This window comes from Macaca mulatta, chromosome 16 (assembly GCF_049350105.2).
Source record: "Macaca mulatta isolate MMU2019108-1 chromosome 16, T2T-MMU8v2.0, whole genome shotgun sequence".
Lineage (NCBI taxonomy): Eukaryota > Metazoa > Chordata > Mammalia > Primates > Cercopithecidae > Macaca > Macaca mulatta.
In genome coordinates, this window is record NC_133421.1 from 45423971 (window position 1) to 45439580 (window position 15610).

Sequence of the window (15610 nt, forward strand, 5' to 3'; positions counted from 1 at the left end):
TCCTCTTATATGGGCACCCAGCTATGGGTAGTATTTGGGTATTGGGATGGTGAGTGAGGTTGGCAAAGGAGATTACTGAAGACTATCTTCACCGCATATGTGTGTGTGTATCTGAGGATGTGCTTTTAGAAGGAGGGCCAGGATACTGGGTGCTCATCTCCCCACAACCCCACTCCCTAAGACACATGACACATGATTTTTCCCAGGGGCCATACCCTGCCTGGTACAATTCTTGGTGGGCTGGCTGTAGACATAACCTTCACTTTCACATTGTGTGTGTGTGTGTGGAACAGCAAGGGCCCTAGATTCACACTGCCTGCTTTCAAATCTTGGGCTGTTATGTGATTTTTGGCAACATACTCAACCTTTCTGGGCCTCATTTGTAAAATGAAGATATGCTAATACCTACCTAAAAGGGTTGTTTTGATGATTAAATGAAATAATGCCCAGATCTTGGTTCACATTCCACACAAAAGGGAACCGGGACTCCAGGAAATATGGCTGATTCCCAGGCTGGAGCAGGAAAGGGTTATGAGATATCTGGATTATCTTGCTGTACCAGAAATTTAAAAAGTGCTAAAAATATGGATTGGGGCATGTCAGATTGACACAAGAGCTAGCTCAAAGGGGCACCGATTGGCCAGATCTGGAACTATATGTTTTGGTAACGGCATTATTGAGATATAATTCACGTATCAAACAATTAATTCAGTTAAAGTGTACAATTCAGTGGTTTTCAGTATATTTGCAGAGTTGTACAACTACTATCTCACTTGATTTTAGAATATTTTCATCAATCCAAAACAAAACCCTGTACCCATTTAGCAGTCACTGCCCATCCCCCTCCTCCCAACCTCTGGCAACCACTAATCTACTCTCTGTCTCTATGGATTTGCCTCTTCTGGACATTTCATACACATGGAGTTACATAAAATATGGCATTTTGTATCTGGCTTCTTTCACTTAGCATAATGTTTTCAAGGTTCATTCAGGTTGGAGCACATAATGATACTTCATTCCTTTCTATGGTTGAATAATATTCCATTGTATGAATAGACCATACTTTGTCTATCCATTCATTAGTTGATGAACATTTGGGTTGTTTCTGGTTTTGGCTATCATGAATAATGCTGCTATGAACATTCACATACTAGTTTTTGTGTGGGTATACATTTTTATTTCTTTGGAGTAGAGTTGCTGGGTCATGGGGTAACCCTAGGCTTAAGCTTATCAGACCTACCAGATTTCCAAAGTGGCTGCACCATTTTGCATTCCCATCAGCAGTGTATAAAGATTCCAATTTCTCTACATCCTCACCAACACCTATTATCTGTCTACAAAAGGTTTCCTCATGGATATGAACTGGTATCACCCTGTTGTTTTAATTTCCGTTTCCCAGATGGCTATGGATGTTGATCATCTCTTTTTTTTTTTTTTTTTTTTTGAGACGGAGTCTTGCTCAGTCGCCCAGGCTGGAGTGTGGTGGCGCGATCTCTGCTCACTGCAAGCTCCGCCTCCCGGGTTCACACCATTCTCCTGCCTCAGCCTCCCGAGTAGCTGGGACTACAGGCTCCCACCACCATGCCCGGCTAATTTTTTTGTATTTTCAGTATAGACGGGGTTTCACCATGTTAGCCAGGGTGGTCTTGATCTCCTGACCTCGTGATCTGCCCGTCTCGGCCTCCCAAAGTGCTGGGATTACAGGCGTGAGCCACCGCGCCCGGCCGAACATCTTTTTATGTGCTTATCGGCCATTGTATATCTTTGGGAAAATGTCTGTTCAGAACCTTTGCCCAGTTTCAAATTGAGTTGTCTTTTTATTACTGAGTGGGAAGAGTTCTTTATATATTCTGGATACTAGATCAGCATCAGATATATGGCAGATATTTTTTCCCATTCTGTGGGTTGCCTTTCACTTTCTTGGTGGTATTCTTTGAAGCCCTAAAGTTCTTAATTTTGAAGATGTGCAATGTATCTATTTTTCCTTTTGTTGCATGTGCTTTTGGTGTCATATCTAAGAAATCATTGCATAATGGTTTCCAAGGTAATCTGGGACAATTAGACCATCAAAATAAATGACAGTAACAGATTATACATTAATATAATTAATGTATCCATGAGCCCATAGTAATAATAAATTGACAAAAAGATACATAGTGTGGAGCTGAAGCAGAGACCCTCTTCCTGACAATAAAAGGCCAACCGATAAATGTGGAGGAAGTCATGGAGTTGAAAAATAATCACCATTTTGCAACCATCATAGATTGGTTTGAGAAAGAATCATCATTGCATGCTAAATCTGAGGTTGTGGGAAGACTGCTGAATAACTGGATATATTATCCATGATCTTATAGGGTCTCCCCACAGATTGCTTATTAGTTGCACAGAAAGAAAAAACAAAACAGATACAGTGGAGGATAACCAGACAGTATTTTGAACTTGCAATCAAAATGAACATCTCCAATGAGGGACAGAGGGACATTGTGTGCCTCCAGGTGTGATTCCCAAGGAGGACACCTCACTTATGCAGTATTCCATCCAGGGATGCATAGCCTGTATCTAATCCTGAGGAAACATCGAAGCCAAACTCACTGAAAATCTGTAAGATAACTGGCCTGTATTCTTCAAAATGGCCAATGCCATGGAAACTGAAAGACTGGCCAGGCATGGTGGCTCAAGCCTGTAATCCAAGCACTTTGGGGGGCTGAGGTGAGAGGATTGCTTAGGCCAGGAGTTTGAGACCAACCTGGGAAACAGCAAGACCTCATCTCTACACTACAAAGAAGCAATACTTCCAATAAATCTGAAAACCTGCGACTATTTCTGTCACTGGTCTGGTGTGTTTTTCCCCTTAAACTAGGTATATGTTGGTGAGGGGGCAGAAGCCTGAGTTCTTCCATCCCCCGCCTTCCAGTGTCAGGCGGCTTCTGCTTGGACAAGATGGCTATCCTGGTGGGCTTGTTTCTTCTCTGGTCTTGTTATAGGAGGCAGAAAAAAATTACTGGCCGGCGCGGTGGCTCAAGCCTGTAATCCCAGCACTTTGGGAGGCCGAGACGAGTGGATCACGAGGTCAGGAGATCAAGACCATCCTGGCTAACCCAGTGAAACCCCGTCTCTACTAAAAAATACAAAAAACTAGCGGGGCGAGGTGGCAGGAGAATGGCGTGAACCCGGGAGGCGGAGCTTGCAGTGAGCCGAGATCGCGCCACTGCACTCCAGCCTGGGCGACAGAGCGAGACTCCGTCTCAAAAAAAAAAAAAAAAAAAAAAAAAAAAGAAATTACTTAGGTAAACAGGGTAAAGTGAATCCCCAGCAGAAAACTTTCCTTTTAACAAAAAGCAGCTCAAAGATAGCTCCCTTTCTAACCTCACGCAGCTCAAGGAAATAACTTTTCTTCTCACAACAAGCAGCCTGAAAGAGCAAACAGTAAAACAGGTAAGACAGCTCAGGCACAGAAGGATCCGGGAAGTCTCCTGGGTAATCACCAAACTTCACACTTATACAATGGGCACCAGTAAAATAGCGGGCCTTACTAACCACATTCCTTTCTCTGTAGGTGCGCTAAGATAGGGAAGCTAAAAGCAGAATCGAGGGGTATGCCTACAGCTGCAAGATGTATGGGAACAGACACAGAAACTCTTCCTCCCAGATAAGCAAGACAAAGAGACACAGACTAAAAGTTGGCCTATGTGCTCGGGAATGGGGTGAGAGCCTATTAAAAACTCTGCTCTATACAGGTAGCACACCTGGTCCCAACTGAACCATCGGGCCATAGGAGGATAAGACATCCCCTCCTCACAAACGCCTCCTCACTAGCCCATTTAGAAAACCCTGACATTTCCACTACCACCTGGCAACCTGCTCGGGACCTCTGTCTAGGACAGCTGTTCTTTCCTTTTGCCTATTAAACTCCTGCTCCAAACTCACTCTGTGTGTGTGTGTGTCTGTGTCCTTAAACGTGAGACCATGAACCGTGGTATTTACCCCAGACAACAAGGCTGCTTCTGTCTCTTGTTCTAAGACTCATTCCACACCAGCCTGAGCTTGGGGCCATTTTTTTGCTTCTCCCACCTTCCTACCCCCAGAGCTGACAGATTTAGTGAATAATTTTTTTTTTTTTTTTTTGAGACGAAGTCTTTCTCTGTCACCCAGGCTGGAGTGCAGTGGCCGGATCTCAGCTCACTGCAAGCTCAGCCTCCTGGGTTCACGCCATTCTCCTGCCTCAGCCTCCCGAGTAGCTGGGACTACAGGCGCCCGCCACCTCACCCGGCTAGTTTTTTTTTTTTTTTTTTTTTTTTTTTTGTATTTTTTAGTAGAGATGGCGTTTCACTGTGTTAGCCAGGATGGTCTCGATCTCCTGACCTCGTGATCCGCCCGTCTCGGCCTCCCAAAGTGCTGGGATTACAGGCTTGAGCCACCGCGCCCAGCCAGCGAATAAAATTTACAAGATGCCCTGTTAAATTAGAATTCCAGGCAAACAACAGCCTACTCCACACTGACTCAGGAGGGTCCCTCAGAGATAGACGTCACTGAGCCTCGGGAAGCAGGAAGCTCCATCCCTGCCCATTCAGCCCCTCTCAGGGTCCCCTCAAGGAAGACAGTGGTTCCAGAAGGTATGTTCCCACCCCTTCCACAGCTTACCTCTCTCCCATCCCTCTCTGACTCCAGGTTCCAGCTGGCCCGGGGATTTCTGGGAGGACCTGTAGAAAAAGGCCGTCTACAGTAGGAGCCTCTTCTTCCTCACCACGTATGCTTCAGCCCTGCCCAACTAACAGCTCTCCATGTTCTAAAGAAGGAGGGAGTGCTGGGCCATCCCAGCCTTCTGGAACTCCAGTTCTGTGACGTCATCCATCTCCTGGAAATACACTGGTTTTAACCAGGCAAATTGGCCAAGCGTCAGGCAGAATTAGCAGCTGGGCCTGGGAGGACAGGTGACATCTGTGAGGAAAATGGCCAGGTGGGACAGGGTGGAGAGCACTGGCTGTTTCCTTCCTTTTTGGGAACAGCACCACCTTTGGGGGAGCTCCTTCCCTCATGGGGTTTTAGTGAGGGCTGCCAGTCCTAGGGCCCTGCCCTCCAACATTCCCCAATAAGCATAGGAATGCTTGTGTGCCAGTCACTGTATTTGTAAACGGAAGCGGTGGACCTGCTCAGCTTCCAATAGAAAGCCCGTGTGTGCAGGGCCAGAGGACACAGCCCATCTAAGGCGCTAAGCCTCCATAAAGAGGGAGTGGAATCTGGACAGGATTCCAGCCCCAGGGTACACCCTTTCTGGGACCCAAACACACCCTTCCCCTTCCTTCAATTCTGAGACTCAGTAAATGTCTCTACTTGCAGAACAAGTTTGAGTTGGGTTTCTGTCACTTGCAGCCAAAAGAGCCAGTCACAGTCGGCATCGGGTCAACCATCTGTGAAATGGTGACCTGACACCCTGTCCCTTCCCTGTGAAGGCCACAACATCCCAACACCATTAGTCACCGACGAAGTCCAGGAGAAATTTCTACCAACTGTAGCAAAAGAGACGCAAGGGAGAAAACATTTTGTTACTGACAGTGCACTCTTCCCTCTGAAACAGGGAGGCAGGATCTGACAGAAAAAAAGGACAAGTGGCGGCCGGGCGCGGTGGCTCACGCCTGTAATCCCAGCACTTTGGGAGGCCAAGGCGGGCAGATCATGAGGTCAGGAGATCGAGACCATCCTGACTAACACGGTGAAACCCCGTCTCTACTAAAAAAAAAAAAATATATATATATATATATATATTAGTTGGGCGTGGTGGTGGTTGCCTGTAGTCCCAGCTATGCGGGAGGCTGAGGTGGAAGAATGGCGTGAACCCAGGAGGTGGAGCTTGCAGTGAGCAGAGATCGCGCCACTGCACTCCAGCCTGGGCAACAGAGCAAGACTCCGTCTCAAAAAAAAAAAATAAAAAATAAATAAAAAATAAAAAGACAAGGGGCTTCTAAGTGGGCAGTGTTGGCCCGTGCCCCTCCAGACTTCTCTTCCCAGCAGGGCAGCAGTGCATGGCACCCTGGGGTAGGAGGCCTGTGGGGGCAGAGGGGAGGCTGAACATGCTGGGGGCACCACTGTATGAGAAACCATTTGTGGCGAAAAATCTACATGGGCCTCAGATGACCTGAATGAATTCGTCTCTGTAGAGTGAGAGTCCTGGGCAGGAGGAAAGGTTTCCATAGCCCAGGACCACATACTTGGAAATTTGGTCTCTGAAAGTTAAGATCTGAGAGAGGATGGTCTTTGTGGCATTCAAAGGGGGTCCAGAGGGACCCTCCACCTCCAGCCCCCTAGCTGTAGCAAACATGAACCCTGAGTAGATTCCCACCCGTTCAAACAACTGGAAAACCCAGGCTGGGGCCCATGAGTCAAGTCAGCTCAGGGCAAGAGGACAGATGGACACCATAGGCCATCTCTCTCAATATTTGCAAGTTATAAATTAAACTAACAGACTGTTAAAGTATTTCCTATCCTCATCCTCTGACAAATATTCCTTTAAAAGGACAAAATTTTAAAATGTGTATGAAGTTATGATTTGAATTTTTTTTTTTTTTAAAGAGACGGAGTCTCACTCTGGAGTGATCTCGGCTCGCTGCAACCTTTGCCACCTGGGTTCAAGCAATTCTGCCTCAGCCTCCCAAGTAGGTGGGACTACAGGTGCATGCCGCCATGCCTGGCTAATTTTTTTTGTATTTTAGTATAGACGGGGTTTCACCTTGTCGCCCAGGCTGGTCTCAAACTCCTAAGCTCAGGCAATCTGCCTGCCTTGGCCTCCCAAAGTGCTAGGATTACAGGCGTGAGCCACCACGCCCAGCCGATTATGTTATGTTATGTATGTTAAAGTATGTCCTATCCTTATCCTCTGACAAATATGCCTTTAAAAGGATAAAATTTAAAAATATGTATGAAGCTGTGATTTGTATATGACAGAAAATTAGCAAAATGTCAAAGATCATGAAATTTCATGTTTATTGCACACGTCTGGGTGCTCTGTTGATGGGCTGACAATATTGGGATGAGTAATAAAATATGTGTAATTTATAAATTACTGAAACTATTCCGTGAAATTTATTTTTCTTATCTTTCTTTCAGCAAAATCAGTAATTATATTATTATCAAGATTTGAAAATACATGTAAGGATTAAAACAATCATTTAAAGTACAAATATCTTAATATTTTCATCAAAATTATGTTTATGTAAAAAAATTTAATTTTATCAGAAATGTTTTCCCAAAAGTTAGTTTTCTTTTCAAATATTGAAAAGTATCTATTAAACCAAAAGGCAACACACAAATTAGAATTAGTCAAATTTGTACATCAAAATGATTGAAATAAATCCATTTTATTTTGATTTTTGAAAACTTGATTAATTTTTGTTAAATTTAAATTCATAATTCTAGCATTCAGTGACCACCTTGTTGCCGATGTAAAGAATAGGCATCACAGTTTGTCTGAGGGCTAGACATAGATACAAATATTAGAGTAATGTGTAATGTGATTTATTTAACCCTTTTTCTGTTTGCCCAGAGAATACTCACTGGTGGCTTGCTGCAGTGCTTACCCCAAGATAACTTTGCCATGAAATATTTAACACAAGGTATAAATGCTTGAGGGGATGGATACCCCCTTCTCCATGATGTGATTATTATGGATTGCAGGCCTGTATCAAAACATCTCAGGTGCTCCATAAATATATACACTTACTATGTACCCACAAAAACTACAATTACAATTTTAAAAAGTAATGAACTATTGCCACACAAAACAACATGGATAAATCTCAGAATAATTATACCGAGTGAAAGAAGTTTGACAAAAAACAGTACACACTGTATGATTCCATTTCTAGACAGCACTAGAAAATATAGACTAATCTATGATGATTGAAAGCAGATCAGGGCAGGGTGCGGTGGCTCACACCTGTAATGCCAGTACTTTAGGAGGCTGAGGTGGGCGAATCACTTGAGGTCAGGAGTTTGAGACCAGCCTTGTCAACAGAGTGAAACCCTGTCTCTGCTAAAAATAGAAAAATTAGCCAGGCCTGTTCGCACACAGTTGTAATCCCAGCTACTCGGGAGGCTGAGGCACAAAAATCACTTGAACCCAGAAGGTGGAGGTTGCAGTAAGCCAAGATCACACCACTGCACTCCAGCCTGGGAGACAGAGCAAGACTCCATCTAAAAAAAAAAAAAAAGAAAAAAGAAAAAGAAAAAAAGGAAGCAGATCAGTAGTTGCTTAGGGGTGGGGAAGTAGAAAGAGCAGGAAGCAGGATCGCCAAGGGCAACAAGGAAACTTTTTGGGGGATGGATATCTTCACTATATTGATTGTGATAATGATTTCAGGTGCATACCAAGGGTCAGACATTACCTCTATATATGCACAGTTTATTATATGTCAATACCTCAATAAATCTGTCTAAAATGTTTAAAAATTACAGTAATTATACAAAATATATTTTATGAAAAGGAAGTTATGGGTGGGCATGGTTGAGAACTCCAGCATCAGGTAGATTCAGAAGTGGGGAAAAGCATCTCCCCCTTTCCCTTCTTCGGCCAGCGTGCTGTGCAATTTATCCTGTGGCCACTAGAGGGCAGCCGCGACTCAGGCAGAGGAAGCGGGCGTTTCAGGGCTTGAATACTTAGAATTCCCTGCTTTGTGCTCCCTATCCTGGGCGGTGGGCGTTAATACCCCCATAATACTCAGTTAGAGCTGGGACTTGGTCCCTGGTCTCTGGCTCCTGATACCACCTTGTTGGTCTCCCAACACCGGGAGAGCTCCCTGTGCTCCCAGATTTTTTTTTTTTTTTTTGAGATGGAGTTTCGCTCTTGCCCAGGCTGGAGTGCATTGGCGCGATCTCGGCTCACCGCAACTTCCGCCCCCGGGTTCAAGCAATTCTCCTGCCTCAGCCTCCCAAGTAGCTGGGATTACAGGCATGCACCACCACGCCCAGCTAATTTTGTGTTTTTAGTAGAGACGGGGTTTCTCCATGTTGGTCAGGCTGGTCTCGAACTCCCAACCTCAGGTTTTCTGCCCTCCTTGGCCTCCCAAAGTGCTGGGATTACAGGCGTGAGCCATAGCGCCCGGTGCTCCCATTTCTTTTTAAAAGGATGTCCTGACTCCAGTGAGGCAGCAGCCATAGTTCCCTGTCTGTTATCTGCAGGACTGATATGGAGGATTGCAGATGGCACCAAAGAGTTGTGGTTCTCAGGTGGGGCACAGTGGCTTACGCCTGTAATCCCAGCATTTTGGGATTCCCAGGCGGCTGGATCACATGAGGTCAGGAGTTTGAGATCAGCCTGGCCAACATGGCAAAACCTCATCTTTCCTAAAAAATACAAAAAATTAGCTGGGTGTGGTGGCACATGCCTGTGGTCCCAGCTACTCAGGAGGCTGAGGCAGGAGATTTGCTTGAGCCCAGGAGGTGAAGGTTGCAGTGAGCTGAGATTGCACTGCTGCACTCCAGCCTGGGCGACAAGAGTGAAAAAAAAAAGTTGTGGTTCTCAAGGGCCTTTGGAAGGCCTCCCAGCTTGCCTGAAATCCACGATTATAAAGCCGGTCAAAGTTGCATCATCAGACTCTGCAACATCACAGGTTAGCATGTCACTGAGAAAACGACACACCGAAAGGTCATTTTTATAAGAGAGAGGGACAGAAGAGAAGGTTCAATGAGGGGCAGGGAACATGATGGTGGAGCCCCCTTAAGGTGCTGCAATGGAAGTTTCCCCCAGAAAAGCGATCGTGGGCTGGGCACTGTGGCTCAGGCCTGTAATCCCAGCACTTTGGGAGGCTGAGGCAGGTGGATCACTTGAGCTCAGGAGTTCGAGACCAGCCTGACCAACATGGCGAAACCCCGTCCCTACTAAAAATACAAAAATTAGCTGGGTGTGGTGGCATGTGCCTGTAATCCCAGCTACTTGGGAGGCTGAGGCAGGAGAATCACTTAAACCTGGGAGGCGGAGGTTGCAGTGAGCCGAGATCATACCACTGTACTCCAGCCTGGGTGACAGAGTGAAACTCCGTCTCAAAGAAAAAAGAAAAAGAAAAAGAAAAAGAAAAAGAAAAAAAAAAGCAATTGTGAACATACATTGAGCCATCCCAGTGTGTGAGGCATGATGCCGAACACTCTAGGCAGGGAGTCGCCTCATCTTCACAGCACTCACACTAAATAAACTGCAGAGAGGTTAAGAAATGCCTAAAGGGCCAGGAGCGGCTCATGTCTGTAATCCCAACACTTTGGGACGCCAAGGTGGGTGGATCACTTGAGCTCAGGAATTCAAGACCAGCCTGTGCAACATGGCGAGGCCCCGTCTCTACAAAAAAATTACAAAAATTAGCCAGGTGTGGTGTCCTGTAGTCGCAGCTACTCCTGAGGTTGAGCTATGATTGCACTATAGCCTGGGTGTGAGAGTGCACATAGTCTCAAAAAAAAAAAAAAAAAAAAAAAGAAAAGAAATGAAAAGCCATTGTGGACACACATTGAGCCCTCCCAGTGGGTGAGGCACGATGCCAAACACTGTCTGAAGGAAATAATCTCATCTTCACAGCATTCTTACTGAATAAGCTGCAGAGAAGTTAAGAAATGCCTAAAGTCACAGAGCTGATAGGAGGCAGTGCAGGATTTGAATTCAGATTTGACACTAATGTGTAGATCTAGCTACTGCTCTGTAGTACCCGCTTAAATGGAAGTGTTTTTCTTTCTAGGTTATTTAGTTCATGTGTTAAACTGGTTGGTGTTGGCAGCAGAAGTAAGTATTGTAGTTCAGCCTTCTGAAGAAAGCTTGTCAGGCTTCAAGAGAATGTTAAGCATCTGTGACGGTCCAGCAGGCAGGTTCCCCTCTCCACCCCTTCACTGCTTTACATGGAGCACTTACAATGTGTGAGGTTCTGTGTTAAGGATGATACTTTCATGATGACGGTATCTGAAGGGTAGGTGGGCAGAGGCCAGCAACGAGGAATTGAAGGGCCAGTGATGTAGCAATCCAGTGACATTGTTCATTTGCACACACATGGGTCTGTCACATGCAGCCCAACTCAACTCGAGTCCTGAGAAAGTAACCAGACCAGGATGGAGGCCCAGGGAACTCACCAGAAGTCCTTAGGCATCAGAACAAGGTCAAAGCATCCTGGTGAGCAGATAACACATGCCCACGGTTTGTGAGAGGAAGTCGTCCAGCAGTTTCTCTCCTTCCCGTTGGCTCTGACCCGGCTCACCTGGGATCACGCAGTTGATTCTTCAGGCCAGGTGCCTCAGGGAGGTGACCCTTCCTGTTCTGGGTTCTGTAGAAGCCAACAGCGCTGGGCTTGTGCTCATCAAGCACTCTTCTGCCCATTTTACACTCTCATGGACGCATGGTGGTGTTGATACAGGCCCTGAGTTAAAGGCTCCATGGCTGCCCATGACAGGACAAAGCAAAAGAAAGTCAGAGTTAAACAGGCCCCTTGGGTCCCCTCCTTCATTTCATAGATGGGAAAACCAAGGTCTGGGCAGGGAAAGGGACTCAGCCAAGGCCACAGTGCACTGAGGGCCAAGCCAGGGTTAGGATTCCCAGCACAGTCTGTTTCTCTCATACTCCACAGCCTTCTCTAATAATAGATTTTGCTGTTGGGTTCTTCTTTATCAAGCGTTGGTCACACATTATCTCTCTCTCTCTTTCTTAAAACAATTGTTCTTTAATATCATTATACATTCAGTCAGTGTTCAAATTTTCAACTGTTTTATGTCAAAGGGCATTTTCTAACATGTTGATTAAACCAAGATTGAAATCAGATGCACACATTATGATTAGTTGATGTCTTTTAAATCTCTTTTAATCCATGGATTGCTCTTTCCTCTTTCTCTTTTTCCCTTTATTCTTGAATAAGCCACATCCTGCATAAACACTTGAAATCCTTCTCATTAAACAGAAAAAAATCAAACCCCACAGGAAATGTTACTACATATATAAAGCTGAAGACAGGAATTGCTTGTGAGTGAAGCAATGAAGTCTGAGCACAATGTGGCAACTGGAAATCAGAGGTTATATTTTGAAAATCTCCACTCTCTTCTTTAGATAGATTGGTGATTATTTTACCTATTTCATTTTACCGATCTTAAACACAATGTAAGGAGCCTAAAGAGAAAACCTGTGAGCAATTGATCTGTCTTTTCAATTAACAGTGAATGCCAGTGGATATGTCCACATGGGTACAAATCTCCACTTGCTAAAAAGCAAACAGCGAACCTCTAACTCAACGTAAACTTTCAGCATGTTTCACTTCAATTGATTCCACATGTTGAGGCTAGGCACAGCTGAGCAAATCAGCTGTAAAATCCTAAAGAAGATATCATTTTAAAGATAACAATTGTGATATTTAGACAAATAATTCTTTTACTGATTTCATTTAAAAAACCATCTGTGCTCTTGGCTGAATGCTGTGTGAATTTGATCCTGTCATCATGATGCTAGCTGATTATTTGGCACACTAGTTGATGCAGTTTCTTCATAGTGTCACTGGTCTTTATATTTTGGTGTGTTTTTGCAGTGGCTGGTACTGGTTTTTCCTTTCCATATTTGGTGTTTCATTCAGGAGCTCTTGCAAGGCAGGCCTTGTGGTGATGAAATCCCTTAGCATTTGCTTGTTGGGAAAGGATTTTATCCCTCCTTTGCTTATGAAGCTTAGCTGGGATGGATATGAAAATCTGGGTTGAAAATTCTTTTCTTTAATTTTTTTTGTTTGTTTGTTTGAGATTGAGTCTTACTCTGTCACCCAGCCTTGAGTCCAGTGGCGCTATGTTGGCTCACTGCAATGTCTGCCTCTTGGATTCAAGCGATTTTCATGTTTCAGCCTCCCAAGTAGCTGGGACTACAGGCACGAGTCACCATGCCTGGCTGGTTTTTTGTATTTTTAGTAGAGACCATGTTGACCAGGCTGTTTCTTGAACTCCTGACCTCAAGTTATCCCAAAGTGCTGGTATTACAGGCGTGAGCCACCATGCCTGGCCTCTTTAAGAATGTTGAATATTGGCCCCCACTCTCTTCTGGCTTGTAGGGTTTCTGCTGAGAGATCACTGTCAGTCTGATGAGCTTGCCTTTGTAGGTGACCTGACCTTTCTCTCTCGCTGCCCTTAACATTTTTTCCTTCATTTCAGCCTTGGAGAATCTGCTGATTTCGTGTCTTGGGGTTGCTCTTCTCAAGGAGTATATTTGTGGTGTTCTCTGTATTTCCTGAATTTGAATGTTGGCCTGTCTTTCTAGGTTGGGGAAGTTCTCCTGGATAATATCCTGAAGTGTGTTTTCCAACTTGGTTCCATTCTCCTCGTCACTTTCAGGTACACCAATCAATCGTAGGTTTGGTCTTTTCACATATTCCCATACTTCTTGGAGGTTTTGTTCATTCCTTTTCACTGTTTTCTCTAATCTTATCTGCTTGCCTTATTTCAGCAAGATGGTCTTCAATCTCTGATATCCTTTCTTCTGCTTGATCACTTTGGCTATTGATACTTGCGTATGCTTCATGAAGTTCTCGTGCTGTGTTTTTCAGCTCCATCAGGTCATTTTTGTTCCTCTCTAAACTGGCTATTCTAGTTGGCAGATCCTGTAACCTTTTATCAAGGTTCTTAGCTTCCTTGCATTGGGTTAGAACATGCTCCTTTGACTCAGAGGAGTTTGTTATTACCCACCTTCTGAAGCCTACTTTTGTCAATTCATCAATCTCATTCTCCATCCAGTTTTGTGCCCTTGCTGGAGAGGAGTTGCAATCATTTGGAGGAGAAGAGGCATTCTGGTTTTTGGAATTTTCAGCGTTTTTGCAGTGGTTTTTCCTCATCTTCATGGATTTATTATCTTTGAGGCTGATGACCTTTGGATGGGGTTTTGTTGCGGGGTCATTTTTGTTGATGTTGTTGTTGCTTTCTCTCTGTTAGTTTTTCTTCTAACAGTCAGGTCTCTCTTCTTCAGGTCTGCTGCAGTTTGCTGGAGGTCCACACTCCAGACCGTGTTCACCTGGGTATCACCAGTGGAGGCTACAGAACAGCAAAGATTGCTGCCTGCTCCTTCCTCTGGAAGCTTCGTCCCAGAGGGGCACTGGCCTGATACCAGCCGGAGCTCTCCTGTATGAGGTGTCTGTCGATCCCTGTTTGGAGGCCTCTCCCAGTCAGGAGGCACAGGGGTCAGGGACTCACTTGAGGAGTCAGTCTGTCCCTTAGCAGAGCTGGTGTGCTGTCCTGGGAGAATCCCCCTTATCAGGATCAATCACTCTCTTTAGAGCCGTCAGGCAGGAAAGATTAAGTCCACTGAAGCTGTGACAACAGCCGCCCCTTCCCCCAGGTGCTCCGTCCCAGGGAGATGAGAGTTTTATCTGTAAGCCCCTGACTGGAGCTGCCGCATTTCCTGCAGAGAGGCCCTGCCCGATGAGGAGGAATCTGGAGCAGTCTGGCCACAGCCGCTTCACTGTGCTGTGGTGAATTCCGCCCAGTCGAAATCTCCCAGTTTCCTTAGCACCGTCAGGTGAAAACTGCCTACTAAGTTTAGTTAGTTTGCATTTCTTTAGTTATAAGTGAGTGTGAACATGTTTTCAAAATGTTTCAGGGCCATTTTAATCCCTTTTTTGGGAATTGTCTGTTTCTTTCTTTCCCATCATGTTTTGGTCCATTTTTTCCTCAGTTTTTAAGAGTTCTTTAGGCTGGGTGTGGTGGCTCACACCTGTAATCCCAGCAGTTTTGGAGGCTGAGGTGGGTGGATCACCTGAGGTCAGGAGTTCAAGACCAGCCTGACCAATATGGTGAAACCCCATCTCTACTAAAAATACAAAAATTAGCTGGGTGGGGTAGTGTGCACCTGTAGTCCCAGATACTCAGGAGGCTGAGACAGGAGAATTGCTTGAACCCAGTAGGCAGAGGTTGCAGTGAGTGGAGATCATGTCACTGCACTCCAGCCTGGGCGACAGAGTGAGACTCCATCTCAAAAAAAAAAAAAAGTTCTTTAAATATAAAATATATTAACCTTTTATCTGTAGTATATGCTATAAATTTTTTCCTTCAAATCTTTGATTCATTGAAAAAAATAAACCTATTACATGCTGACATCTAAGAATATATCTTATGAAAAGAACTATTGTTCAAAGCAAACATTTCAGAAAGTGGCACTGTTTTACACTTTTGCAATAGACTCCCAAATTTGCCTCTGCATTCAGTATGTTGCAAGAAACTGTCATGGATTCGAGTATATGAGGAAAGCCTAGCCATCTGTTGGAGAAGGGAAGGTGGATACTTTTCTTTTACACTATGCTAAAAGTTGACAAGTGGTAGATTTTTAAATTATTATGTTTGATTGACTAATCATAATTGTGTACATTTATGGTGTACTTTGTCATGTTTTGATATATCTATACAATGTGGAATGATTAAATCAAGCTAATTAACACATATCGCCTCCCTAACCTATCATTTTTTATGGTGAAACATTTAAAAGTTAGTTATTTTGAAATATATATTATTATCGTAGTTACCTACTCTGCTGTGTAATGGATCTCAAAACTTATTCCTTCTCTCTATCTGAAAATTTGTACCCTTTGATCAACAATTTCTCTTCATTTCTTCCTTCTTCACACTCCCAGTCTCT

At 44.5% G+C, this 15610-nt stretch overlaps 1 long non-coding RNA gene across 1 annotated transcript; it reads left to right on the forward strand.

Moving 5' to 3' along the window:
- The first annotated feature begins 3556 nt into the window (after positions 1–3556).
- LOC114673098 (uncharacterized) lies at positions 3557–5336 on the forward strand. The gene is made up of 2 exons (XR_003723697.2): positions 3557–3704; positions 4669–5336. It is a non-coding gene; the product is annotated as an uncharacterized LOC114673098 (long non-coding RNA).
- Positions 5337–15610: the final 10274 nt, after the last annotated feature.